The following is a 15,044-nucleotide window of genomic DNA, read 5'->3' as shown; positions in this document are numbered from 1 at the left end:
GCATCTTGATTGCATGTTCGATCTATCTCTGCCTGTAAGAGTTGGTAGTAATCATCTATTTCTTCTTCTTTGGCTCTGGTTGTTGGTGCATATATCTGGATGATAGTGGTGTTCACTGGACTTCCTTGTAAGCGTATGGATATAATCCTGTCACTCACGGTGTTGTACTTCAAGATGGATCTAGAAATATCTTTTTTTACTATGAAGGCAACCCCATTTTTTCGTGTCTTTTCATCTCCAGAGTAATATATCATATGGTCATCTGACAGCAGTAGTAGTCTGTATATTTTAGTTATGAGAACCTTGTCTGAAATGTCATTGCCAGATTTTCTCTTTCTGTGGGGTTTCTTTTTACCCTGTTGGAGACAGTTTTTGATACATGCTGGGATTTGATTTTAATAAAGTCCTTTTACACTGATTTTATCATCTCTTAGTTGTACATTTTTGGCTATGTTCACAAGTCTATTCATGCCGTAATCTAGTACTTCCAAATTTGTCCCCATTTTGTGTCTCAGGACCTTTGTATTTTGGGTTAACCCATAGGCTTCTGATTCTCTTTTGAGTTGGTTTTTGTGTATGGTGGAGATGTGGATCCTGTTTCTGTTTTTTTTGCATGTGGATATCCAGTTTTGCCAGCACCATTGGTTGAAGCCACTGTTATTTACCCATTTAATGAGTTTTATTTTATGTAAGATCTAAAGGAACACAGGATAGTGTAGATTTAGAAGGCTTATAATTCCACCTTTGGTCAGTACTTTATTAGCAGTACTAAAAAAATCTTCCCTGGAGATAAAATTGTTAAAAGCAGAATTTGCTAGCAGGTGCCTGGGAAAGATTAAGTCCAACATTATAAGGTGATATATTTAAATAGATTTAAATACATACACTCACCTTGGACTTTTGATTGAAGAGACTCACATTTGAAAGAAAAGCAAGCATGAAGAGGGACAAAGAGAAACAGAAAAGAGACTGACTTTTAAAAACTGGGATAAGCTATTTTACTTCTAAGAGAACAAAGTTGGTGCCCATCAGTGCCCACTTCCAGGACTTGAAGTTAAAGGGGGCTGGTGAGTATGCTCACTCATAACAATCACTTGGATCAGCTGGTGTGAAAGCAGGAGACATACAGCGGTGAAGAGACAGGCTGAGCACGGACGTGTTCCTTCAGCATTATCCACCTGGCATGCACTGATTTATGGGAAGTACAAAAGTGTTGATAGAAGAAAAGTAGAGAATTATGAGGATCTCTGGGCTTATTGACTTGGCCCCATGTGAGGACTAACGCTAATGAAGGAACTAAATAGTCTGGAATGCAGGAAAAAGTAGGCCACTGATTTTGTGGTTGATGGTCATTTGGACATAGACACAGATCACTTGGAATAAGCTGACCAGAACTTAGCCAGGTGAAGGCAAGATGATCCTTGCTGTGAACTAGGGTTGATTGCTGCAACCTGAAGGCCTGCTCTGGACTGGACTTTGCTTGAAGATACGGATGCTCAAAGTTTCCAAACTTAACACAAGTTTCTTCAGCAAAAGAGTCATGATCGTTCCCTCAGAGTACTGGTTTGATAGGATAGGCAAATCAGAAATTGGCTCTCTAAGACAGCAATATTAAGGTATGAGGCATTAAGTAGCTGGCTTACACGCTTTCACAAATGCAGTTCTTAGTAAGATATTTGCAAAGGAAGGAAACTACAATATACATGAATGAAACACAATGTAAATGTAAGATCCTATACAACATAATGTGTGTGCATAAAACACAAAGTACATAAATGATTGTATGCAAACCAATGAAAATGTTGTTATGTGCAGTCAAGTTACCTGCCTCCCTTGTCCTGAGTCAGTCTCACTAATTCCAACACATTAACCCCCACTGCCCCAGTTACTGCATCAATCCATCTCATCTGGGTTCTTCCTCTCCTGCTCTGTCCCTCCACCCTTCTGAGCATGACGTCCTTCTCAAAGGACCAGTCCCTCCTGGCCACATGCCCAAAGTATGTGAGTCAGAGCTTCAGAATCATAGCCTCCAAGAAGAAATTTGTTTTCACCCTCTCCAAGACAGACCTATTTGTTTTCTTGGCAGTTCATGGTATTTTCAAGAGTCTTCTCCATTAAAGATGTGAGTAATAAATAAATAAATAAGCAAACAAATAAATAAGAGAATGAACAACATAAGCATCTAAACTGATGCAGAAAATTTGTTTTATACGATTCAAAAAACCTTATTGTAAAATACAACTGATAATAAAAAATAAAAATAGAAGAATCTATTATTAAAATCTATTAAATGAGAGAATCTAGTTACTAAAATAGATTCACAATTTACTAATATAAATTATAAAACATTTTCCAAGAAAATGAAAAGGCTTCACCTAGAAATCTATAAAAGTATCTAGGCAAAATCTAAGAATTGAGTATTAAAGAACACACTTCTGAATATACGTCATCAAATGAAGTTGTTGCTATCTTTGTTATTTGCCGTTGAGTCAGAACCAACTTATAGCTGACCCTCCAACAGGTTTTCAGAGGGTGTAAATCACAACCTTCTTCTGCAGGGTTCAACCTGTATACCTTTGGAATTGCAGCACAACTTCTTACCACTAGACTACCAGAGCTCCCTATAGCAGTGATCAAAACTAGAAATATAACAAATTGGATGAAATTGCAAGTATTATATATAAAAATACCTGAGATGTAGCAAATGCAATGCTTAAAGGAAAATATTTAGTAATCAGTTCTTATAGTGGAAAAAGGGAAAAGTTCAAGTTATTTAATCTCCCAACAAAATCCTAAAAGTAACAACTACCAATCTAACCCAAAGTAATCAGAAGAAAAGAAACAATACTATATAAATACAGAAATCAATAAGTAAAAAACTGGATGAAAATAACAAGATCAAAATGTAAAAGGAAAAAAATATCAGAATTTGCTTCTTTGAGAGAATTAATAAAATTTATGAACTGCTGGAAAATTAACCAAGATAAAGATGAATAGAAACACATTATCCCTGTGAGAGTAGCATCTTTACTAATGCTGAAATTACTAATGGGACTATCCTGAATTATCAGGAACAACTTCATGACCCCCAAATCCACAAGTTAGATAAAGAGGACAGTCGCTGTAAGGTAGAGAGAATAGTGCAACAATGAATGAATGGAAACCCAAAATCTCTGTAAATGTTTATGAAAATTAATAAAATATAGGAAAAAAAAAGAAAAAAAATGATCTCATAAGAGAGCCCATTCAGCTCTGTATCTACAAGAAATACGGTAAACTTGAAATTGAGGTAAAGGCTTTTCCACAGAGACATCTGAGGTGGTTTTAATGGCTAATTCCACAAAATATTTCAAGAAGACGTGATATAAATGTGATTTTTTATAAGGAAAAGCAGTTCTTCATAACTTGATGAGACTTACAGTGATGACACTGAAAACAGAAATATTACAGTTAAAATAACAGGAAAGGTAGGAGGGGGGAAGAGTGGAAGTCCTTGCTTTAGAGGAAGTGAATTTTCGTGGATGTGCTGGAAACGCCACGGAAAGAAAGTGGTGATGTTCCATAACGTGGTGAATACAATCAATGCCACTTCACTGTGGGTGTGCAAGATGGTTGAACTGGCAAATATTTTTCAAGTATTTTTATTATGATAACATAATAAGAATTCATGAAAGGGGAAACTAATAAATACTGAAGTCACTTACACTATGGACCAGAAATACTCAGACAAAACAACCAGCATCCTTTTACTATGGATTGACACAGTGACTACAATGAGTTTACAACCAACAGAGATTAGAGAAGATGCCACACCTAACAGGTTCAGCCTGTTGCAAGTAGAGTTGCTATGAATCCCAGCTGAGTTGACTTCACCTACTAACAACGAACTCTAGTTAAAGCCTCTGGCATTTTCCAGAAAGTTTAATCATGATGGCCACAGTCATCGCAACTGTCTTTGTCAAAATAATTGAGTTTTTCATGGACATGTTAAATAGCTTTTGGTGATAGGACATTTACCCCCCAAATGGGATTAAGAACATAATAAAGTAGAATTGAATCTTTAATGTATAGTTTAACAGTTGTTTCATTGAAGCAATATAAAGAGGTCCTTATAAATGTTATTGAATAATAGAACAAGATGAATCTTTAATTTACTGTTTAAATAGTTGTTATATTCTTGAAATAAAAAGGGACAGTCTTTGTATCTTATCATTTTTTAACGATTTCTTACAAAGACTACCTGTCAATTAAGGTTATGCTTTTCTTTTTGAGATTCATTGCATTGCACATGTGAAAAAAAAATAAAATAAAAGCTTCTTAAGACCTTGCCCCAGCCTCTGCACTACTCTATGCATACTGATGCTGCTCTGAAAAGGCTGAGTGTGGTGATGGGATTAGCAGAAGTGAAGCTCTGTGCAATGTGCATCTTCCAGTTTTCACAACACAGTGCTTTCTAGAGAGTCCTAACAGTGTAATGATTACTCTCTCGAGTGCTCACCTAAATATACTCCACCTGAACCTACCCAGTGGCTCTGAGGGAGAGAAATCTATGCTTCCTTCTCTGGTAAAGATCGGAGTCTAAGAAATCCTTTAGGAAAGTCCTTCCTGTAGTGATGTAACTAAAGCGTTGGCTTGAGGACACTTGAGGATACTTAACAATGACAATAATTTCTACCCTTTGTTTGTTTTCTCTTTTAAACTTCTATAACCTTCCAATTAGGTAATAATGCCAAGAATGTTTTGTTATGCATGAAGACTGTGTCCATGCTGGAAGAAATAACACATTCAGCTGCTCACACAAAGTTGGAAATTCAGATATAACCAGAGGGAGCCTGGAAGAAAGACCTGATGGACTGCTCACAACTACATTGTAGAGACCTTCAAGAGGGTGCAGTTCGATTCACACACACACAAGGTCGCTGCAAATCATGTTCACTCAATTGCAGTTGATTTGTACAGGCTTAATGTCCAAAGAAAATTGCTCAGCAGCGCTCTCACACTGTGCTGGGGACAATGAAAGACCAAATTCAGGCTCCTTCTCTGTCCTGTTTGAATACAAGCTTGCCTTAGAACTGCTCCAGGTCCACACCCAGACCAGTGCAATGTGGGGAATATAAAGTGAGTTGTACAAATACTTCTGTTTCCCAGTGCATGTCGTTTGCTGTTCTGTGCTGTTGAGTTGGAATCGACTCACAGTTGTTTGTTCTTTTTACAATCTAAGAAATAGTCAGTACTCTTCTCCAACAGTGCAATGAAAAGGTATCAATTCTTCTGTCATCCTTATCCATTATCCAACTGTCAGATTCATAGGAAATATTTGGAAAGCCCATGACTTGGACCAGGTGCATCTTAGACATTAAGCTGACATCCTTACTCTTTAGCTCTTCAAAGAGGTCGTTGAAAGTAGATTTTTCCAATGCAAAAGGTCTTTTTTATTTCTTGGCTGTTATTAGCATGATTCTTGATTTGGGATCCACGTAAAAGGAAATTGTTGGCAACAGCAGTCTTTTTTCCATCTAGCATGATTTTGCACATTGTTCCAGTGGTAAAAATCTTTGCTTTCTGGATATTGAGTTGAAATCCATATTGAAGACTGTAGTTCTTTATCTTCTGCAGCAAGTGCTTTAAATCCTTTTCAGATTTCTGCAAGCAAGGTTGTGTCATCTGCATCACACCGGTTGTTGAGGAGTCTTCTTCCAATACCCATACTACATTATTTTAGAGTCCAGCTATTGAATGTTTTGCTCGGTCTACAAATTGAATAAGTATGGGGAAAGGATACAATCCTGCTCCGTACCTTACCTGATTTTAAACCAGCGTTGCCATGTTTCTGTTCTGATAACTAGTTTTTGGTCTATGCAAATGTTTTTCCAAGAAATCAAGAGATGAATTGCATTGGGAAAGTCTACTGTAGGCACCTCTCCAGAGTACTGAAGTGTAACAATATCAGTCTGGAGATGAACTGCACCTGATCCAGGCCATGATCTTCTCATTTACTTGCTATGCATCAGAAAGGTGGACAATGACTAGGGATGATAGAAGGAGAATTGATGAGCTGTGATGATGGGGAAGAATATTGAATATCCCAGGGACTGCCAAGAGAACAAATAGATTCATCCTATAGAGGGTGAAACCAAGCTGTTCATTGGAAGCAAGGATTCTGAAGCTTTGTCTGACATACTCTGGGTATGTTGCAAGGAGGGACCAGTCCTTGGAGAGGAACATACTTGGGAGGGGGTGGAGGAACAGCTCAGGAGGGGAAGACCCTTGATGAGATGGATTGACTCGGTGATTGGAGTGATGGGGGTAAGTGTGTCAGAGACAATAAAGTTGGCTCAGGATAGAGAGGGTTCAGAGCTGTTGTACACAGTGTCTCTATGAGTCTCAAGTGACTCGACAGCACATAACAACAACAACTTTAGTTTTTCCATGAACACAATTAAGTGTTTTGGGATACCCATTCTTCTCAACGTTTCCTAGAATATTTTTATGATTTCTTGGTTCTAAAATACATTGTTTGTTGTATATACAGATAACCGATGTTATGTCTACTCTGACTCACAACAATGATGATGGTTAAGATTGTGCGTGAACTTGGCTGCCTATGTTCTCTGGCTTAGCAGTTGTCATTCCTTGATGAGATATGATATAATAATTTTCTTGATGATACCTTGTACCACTTCCTTGAGGAGATCTTCTATAAGCAGTCAATTTGCTGAAAGAGTGTTTCATCAAGAATTTGTCCCCGACACAGTATATATGGACATTTGGCCAAGGTCTTATACTTTGCTCTGTCTGGATCTTGTATCTTGTTCATTAGCCCCTGTTCTTTGGACTTGAACCAGTAGCATGTCCTGTCTGCTGACCATGGTCTTTCTTCTGAGGTCAAACTCACAGATTCAGGACTTGAGCTTCTACATGAGCGTGAACTTTTCCTTTAATGAAAGCTCACCTGGTAACAGTATCTACATATCAATATATTTTTATCTGTCTATCTATCTATCTATCTATCTATCTATCTATCTATCTATCTATCTATTATCCATCATCTATCTATCTATTATCTATCAATCAATTCATCTATCATCTACAATCTACCATATCTATCTATCTACTTCATTGGTCTTATTTCTATAGGGAACTAATCCTAAAACAATAACCTTATTTGCAAGAAAACAAAACAACGCCCAGTGTTGTAGATTCCACTGGTAAAGTAACTCATAATCCTCCACGGTGAGACCAACTGGCAGATGACCTCAAGTCCAAGGGACAAAGACATCGTTTCTGAAGATTACATTTTTTGATAGAAAGAAATGAAAGTCTCCCTCTTTTCTGTTTCAAGAAGAAATACAGGTTTGCTTTCTTTAAAAAAAAAAACTTTAGGGCTAAATGCAAATATATAGATGCTGATTGTAATTTAGAGGGAAATATTGCCGTGTGTGTGTGTGTGTGTGTGTGTGTGTAACGGAGCTTATCAGCTTGAAAGCATAAATATCTAGCTTTCTGTCCTGTTTTTCCTCACTTTACACCATTCATAACTTTCTTATACATTCAACACTGGATCCATATTTTCTCCATGATAAAATGACCTAAAATGGACTTATTTATTTTCCCAATTTAGGAGGTTAGTTTCTTTCTCTGAATCAAAAGGATCGGGTTTGTACACAAATCCGCACTTACATCTCTGAATATGTCCTGTACCTGAAAGGTGGTTGCATGTGACTGAAAGGAGGTGTGCAGGAATGAAATCAGAACTATTTTAAAACTCGGATCATTGGTGTGAATGCTATTTCTTATTTTCACCTCACAAGAAAAAGGTGTTGAATGTTCTATAAATGCTTGTCTTTAGCTATATATTTTCTAACTTGCCAACAAATTACCAATGAGCAGAAGAAAAGTCAGTGGCACTTTGTGAATATAACAACCAGTCTATGGATTGGAATTTATTTTGCCCTCAACAGGGAATTTGTATGATAGAGGATTTGTGCAATTGTTCACTGATTGAAACAGCTATTGATAAAATGAAAGCTTACTGATGTTGAGCCAGAAGCAATCAGGGCTGAGCCCCAGCGGGTTTCCGAGGCCCTAAGTCACACATGAGGGTATTTATTGCTCGTCTTTCTCCCTGGGACTGGTGGGTGGATTTGAATCAACAGAGGGATGAGGTCTTGAGTTCAGCAACACAACTCTCTTTGGTCAAGGCCATCAGAGCTCCCTGCATCCATGAACACCCAAAACCAAATCCTCTGCCGTTGAGTTGATTGTAAATCCATGAATCCATGAGCTTCTGAGGTTCTAATTCTTTGCTGGAAGAGACAGTCTCACCTTTGCCTCTGGAAACAGCAGGCAGTTGGAATCGGTAAACTTTGGGTCAACAATCCAACATGCAATGCACTATACCACCGTGTTGTTGTTGGTTTTAGGTGTCGCTGAGTTGAGTGTGACCAACAGCAACCCTATGATCTGCACCCTGTCCTATCGTGTGCCACCCGCACACTTCCTGACACACTAGAGCCCTTTGTAGCAGTCACTGTGTCAGTCTGCCTGCTTGAGGATCTACCTCTCCTTTGCTGACCCTCTGCCTTTCTGAGCATCATGTCCCTCTCCAAGGAATAGATGCCCTCCCAATAACATGCTTGAAATCTCTTACATGTCACTCTATTATCTTGATATCCTCCCTCCTCAAAACCTCTCTCACTGTTGTTTCCATACCATATTTTTTATTATTATGATAATGTAAGTAGCCAATAATGGCTCTATTAATATTAGCAAGTATTTTGGATAGTAAGACTTGACTTCACATACTTTGGGCATGATATATAAGAAGGAACCAGCTCCTACAGAAAGGCATCAAGGTAGTCATGTAAAGGGTCAGAGAGGGAGAGGAAGACCTTCCTGGAGACGGGCTGACACGGTCCCTGCAGCATGGACACAGAGTTGGTGAGGATGGCCCTGAGGGACTCCGTCACACTCACCTACTGTTCAAGATTCTGCATGCCCACGGCAGGAATGCCTTGAAGGCTGTTGATAGGAAGGTCTAAGCTATTTGTTCATGCCATTTCACCTGAGGACTAACATTGTCATTCTTCTTGTAGTCTCAAAACATTTCTACATTTTACAAATCTATGCAGCCATTAAGTCTGAGAAGGACTGGCCTATAGTGTGTGAGTCTGAAGTGACTGCATTGGCTTCCTGGGCTTGCCAAGACTTAGGGGAAGTCTGATGAGGTTACAGAGGAGCTGTTATCACATTCCCTCATGGAGGGGGTGTGTGTGGACTCTTCCAGGATCCCAAACAGAAAGGACTTTTCCTCAGAAAGGGATTATCGATGCCATCTTTACCACCACAGGGAGGACAATACAGACTCACAGCAGGACCATAAACACGGGTTCTCAGGCTCTTTCTATCAGGCACCAGGCAAAGCCACTTCTAAAGGAAGGAGCGAGCGCATGCACATTGGAAGAAAACAAATTAAGTTTATGCCAAACTCTGAGTATTTGCGGCTGTGAAGACTAAAATCTCAGGGTCGGAAATCAGAAGGCAATGCCAAAGTTCATTGTGTTCAGGGTTAAGAATAGCAGAGGGACTAAGAGGGAGAACTTGAACTTTAAATGAGCAAAGGGAAATACAACTAGACGTTGTTCCAGGAGGAGGAGGAGGAGATGTTGGAGAAAACTCACTTCCTTGAGCTGATTCTGAGTCATAGTGACCATGTAAGACAGAGTGCCCACTACAATCAAGACAAGGACGCATCGGAGGCCTACCTGTCCACCATTTTCAGTGTCGTACAACTTTATAGAAGCACACTGCCTAATTTTCTATCATAAAAGGCTGATGATTTCAAAACCCCACCACTTAGCTCTCTGTGACACTAAATGTCTGAACAATCACTTACGCTTTACAGCAGTGCCTGACGTTGTCAGTAGTACGACACCCAGCACAGCTCTGGAAACCATGAGCTTATTGTGTTTAACTTTTTATTAAAGTTTGGGGTGAACTAATTTGACATGCAGTCCTGACCTGAACCGGAGGCTGTTTATAGTCATTACCGTAACCCTCTTTGTGTGAATATTCAGACCTCCCCAGCACATAACATTTCTGTGTTTAATTGAACGTTGTTGCCTCGGATCCTGCTGAGATTGCTACGTCCGCTACGGCGCATGAATCATATTACTTTTCTAAAATCTAAAAAATTGTGAATTTTGAAAATGTCTGCCCTCAAGGGTTTTAGCTAAGGGATTCTGGATGTGTGTATTAATATACAAATCATCCAAATATGCCCCTATGCCAAACTGTAATAAATTATTTTAAAACTAAATTGAGTACTAGAGAAATAGCTATAATCTTTTACATATCACTCTATGATCTCGATATTCCCCTTCCTCAAAGCTCCTAATAAAGTAATTATTATTTACCTATAATATTTCTTACTATTATATGTTAATGTAAGTATCCAAGAAGATTCCATGAATATTAATAAATATTATATATAGTGAGACTTCATCTCACATACTTTGGGAGTGTTATAAGAAAGGCCTAGTGCCTGGAGAAGGGTCAGATAAGGAGAGGAAGCCCCTCAATGGGATGGAATGACAGTGTCACTGCAACAATGGACTTAAGCAACAGCAGAGACTGTGAGGATGCCACTGAGAGACTCAATCACATTTTCCAGTTTTATTCAAGATCCTGCTTGCCCACAGCATGAAGGCTTTGAGGCCATGGCCTGTGGGCCATTGCAAATTTGCATATATTTGCATACATTAGCATGGGGAGATGAATGCTTGTAGGCTCATTATTGTTAGCTTGTTTGGATCTCAGTTCTACACGGTACACATGACACAGTTTTGAATTCCCAGCTCAGACCTCTGGGTGTAACTCAGGAAGATTGTGTCACAGAAGGGCACATTCTGGGCAAAACCAGGCCATGTTCCTGATACAAGGAGGAAAAGCTCACAAAAAAAGGAAATGCATATTGATAATTCAAGGTGTGGATCTGATGTAGTCAGAGACATTGTAGTGAAGAAATTTGGAAAATTCTGGTGACAATTTTGTTCATTGGGCTCAGCTTACATTTTATTAATTTTACATACAGATGCTCTTAGAAACACAATCGTCATTTTATTTTTACCAAAAAAACCAACAAATAATCATAAACCAATACTATAAAAAGAAGTACGATACTATAAAATGATGTATGTTATATCACAGTTGAACTTGAAGCAAACTTTGGGGACAACGCTAACTTCCAATAGACCAGTTGCTAGCTAGATCAGTTTTCTGTAGAAACATGTGGCAAGTCTACTTCACCAACATGTCTTTCTTGCATTGCTTTTCTACAGACAATAGCAACATGGCTATAGAAAGTGTATGTGAGTGCTGGTGTGGTTATTAATACATTCACTTGCTATTTGAAAGAAAGGTCAGTGACTCTCCATCAGCTTCTCCATGCCAGCAAAATACGGCAGTTTGTGTCCATAAAGATTAGAACCCTGAAATTCCATGCAGCAGGTCTACTTATCTTTATAAAATTAAAAATAAAAAGGAGTTGGGTGGCCTTGTTCATAAGGAGTTACAACTACTAAATCAAACGGGGCACCTCTCTGGCAGCTCAAACCCACCAGTGGCTTCACAGGAGAACCTCAGGCAATTTCCTCCTTAAAAAAACCTGCTAGAGGGTCACTTAGGAAGGACCTAGTAGGTGGTGATAAGAAACCGAGCTGCAATTCCGAAGGCTGACGGTATGAATCCACCAGCTGCTCTATGGGAGAAGGATGGAGCATTTCCTCCTGTGTGATTTATACCTCCACAAACCCAGCGGAGGCTTAGCTATGAGTTGGTTCCAACCTGACGGCATGCAGCAACAGTGTGAGTCTGTATAGGGTTACCATAAGCTTGAATTGACCTGATGTGATGGAGATTTAGGAAGTATGTGAACTGAAAGTGAGCCTTCCAGACCTGAACACAAATAACTAAAATATTGACAACTAGCAATTATAAATCTATAGTTTTCTCTCTCACAGGAACACTCTAAAATAAGTATCTGTGAATCCTTCACACATTCCTTTATTCATTCAAGAGTTACTATTCTGGGGGTGATTAAAACATACGGAGCTGAAGCTTCATGTCTCACTGCTATGTAATGTTAGTAGATAAGAATGTGGAAGCTTGCGTACACTTGGAGAATCACCAGTGGCCCCACACCCTCTCCACGTCCACGCACCTGAGTAGTTACTTCCTATAATGACTCTGGGCTTGTCCGTGAACTTCTTCACCCCAAGAGGAACAAGAAGCAGTGACTGAAGGAGAGCTTCAGAAACATTTGTACGCTGGAGCCACTTCCTTTTCTGTAGCTGTGGGCACGCCGATCACTGTGCAGGATCTCAGCAGGCTTAGGAAGAGGCAGGACTCCCAGCTACAAGGCGTTCAGGCCGCGTGCATGAACCAAGCCTTCCAGAAGCTTGGCCAGGTAATTACCTTGAACAACGATGCCTCAGCTGGGTGGAATGATGGTCCAGACTTCTGATCTCAATTTGAACCTCTGGAGAGAGTCCTCCTGGGAAAGATCTTGGAGTTAGCTAGTGAAATGGAATAATACATTCTGGAACATACAGTGTGTATAGTCATGTGAGGGTGTGGAACAGAGGGGGGTTAGAACTGTCAGTTACTATTCTGTGACTTTTTTTGCCTTATGACTAAGGGATTCTTTTATTTTTGTATGATCTAACCCCTGTCTGTCAGTGTGCTATACTCTAGTGGCTCTGGGGACCCCTGAAGGTCTAGTGGTAAGGAACTTTACCGCAATCCCAGAAGAATGTGGTTCTAATCCAGCAGCTGCTCCACAGAGAAAGATGGGCAGTTTCCTCCTGTACAATTTATTGCTTGTGAAACCCACTGGAGGGCCCACTATGAGTCAGATCTGACTCAACAACATACAGCCACAGCAACAACAGTGGCTTGTGTGTTGCTGTGATGCTGGAAGTGATGCTATCAGTATTTCAAATATCAACAGGTTTATTCATGATCTTGTTGAAATATCCAGATTTAGAAGACTACCGAGAAGGACTGACCATCCACTTCTAAAATAATGGACCCATGAAAACAAACAGACAGATGGCAGTAGAATAATATCTGGTATCCTGTTGGCAGATAAGCCCTTCAAGTTGGAGGGAGGCAGTGGTTGTGACAATGGAGCCCCTACATTGTGTGTGGCACAGGGTCTAGCAGGGTTTTCTGCTGTTGTTCATGAAGTCACCGTGACTCACAGCAGGCACATAGACCAACGGAAGAGAATTGAGAACCCAGAAATGCACTCAACTATCTATGGTCAACTGATACTCAACAGGGAAATAAAGCCTATTAAATGGGGAAATGACAACCTCTTCAACAATTGTGCTGGCAAAACTAGACTGCCACGTGCAAAAAGCTGAAACAGGATCCACATCTCACACCATAGACAAAAATCACCTGAAGGTGGGAGTAAAGCCCAAAGCCATAAAGTTCATAAAAGACTAACTGGGATCAAGCTTAGAAGGCCTAGTCTATGTTATAAAGAGACTACCAAATACACCCAGAAATGCACAGTCTGAAGAGGATAAAATTGACCATCAGGATCTTCTAAAGGTTAAATCCATGTGTGCATCCAAACCATTTCCAAAAAGGTCGAAAGAAAACCTACTGACTGGGAACAAACATTTTGCAATACCATCTCAGACAAGAGTCTCATAACCAAACTTTACAGAATACTCCTGGGCCCCCACAAGAAAAAGACTTATAACTCAATTACAAAAATGGTAAAAGACTTGGAAAGGACTTTCAGAGTAAGATACTCAAATGGCAAACAGACACATGAAGAAATGCTTCAAATCACTGTCGGCAAGAGAGATGCAAATCAAAACCACAATGAGATACCATCTCACTCCAGTAGCAGTGGCAATGTTAAACAGGACAGCAAGTAATAATGTTGGATAGGATGTGGCAAGATAGAAACTCTTATACATTGGTATTGGGATTGTAAACTGGTACAACTACTCTGGAAGGCAATTTGACACTTTCTTCAAAAAGCTGATCATTGCAATTCCATATGACCTGCTATTCGACTACTTGGAATATACCCTGAGAATATGAGGACTGAGGCACAAACTGAGATTTGTACACCAATATTCATAGCAGCATTATTCACCATCACGAGAACATGGAAACAGCCCAGATGCCCAACCACAATCAAATGGAATGAGATTATGGTACATTCACATGATAATATGCAGCACGTAGGAGCAATAATTTTGTAAATTAGTACCTAATTTGGGAGGGACTGGAGAGTAATATGCTGAGTGACATAACTCAGTCCCATAAGGACAAATACTGTATAAAACTATTATTGTAGAATGAGTATGAGACTCCAAGACGGGGGAGAGAGTGAAAGTAGAGGGGTGAGGATGGGTGTGGTAGGGAGTGTGTTAATCACACAGTTCAATTTCATGGGTTTGGGAGGGTGAAGGAAATGAGAACGTTCCCGTGTGAAAACAATGTATTCGAACTTTGTAAATAAATCAGTATTTTTTTTTAAAAAAGCAAGCTCTCGTGCGCACACACACACACTGAGAGTTGTAGCACACTCTTGATGGTGATAAATTACCCAAACGTAGTAATCATCTCATTCTTAACAACATACTCAATGTTTGAAAACTATAATAACTTTTAGAATTTATTTTTTGTCACCATTAATATTTGCATCTCTGTTAATAACGTCTTTGGGCACGATTCAGTGGCATTGCTTCCATTCTTTGAGTTGTTAGCTTCTCATCTTCTTTTCTGAGTTGTTGTTCCCCTGTGACATCCACAACTGCCCTTGACATCTTCCATCCAGTCTTTCAAACCATTGCTTCCAATTCTTGATAGTTCTTCAAAGAGTGCAATGCTCAAGGCAGATTAAACTATTGTTTTAAGATGTTACAGAGTATTTTTAAAGTGTAAATATTATTTCAGTGTATAGGTATTTGACTGCGTGGATCATAACAAACTGTGGCTGACTCTGAGAAGAATGG

Source organism: Elephantulus edwardii, unplaced genomic scaffold (genome assembly GCF_000299155.1).
Source record: "Elephantulus edwardii isolate Elephantulus edwardi_28Jun2011 unplaced genomic scaffold, EleEdw1.0 scaffold00002, whole genome shotgun sequence".
In the NCBI taxonomy this organism is placed as follows: domain Eukaryota; kingdom Metazoa; phylum Chordata; class Mammalia; order Macroscelidea; family Macroscelididae; genus Elephantulus; species Elephantulus edwardii.
The sequence above is the reverse complement of the archived record's forward strand: the minus strand, read 5'-3'. Positions refer to the sequence as shown.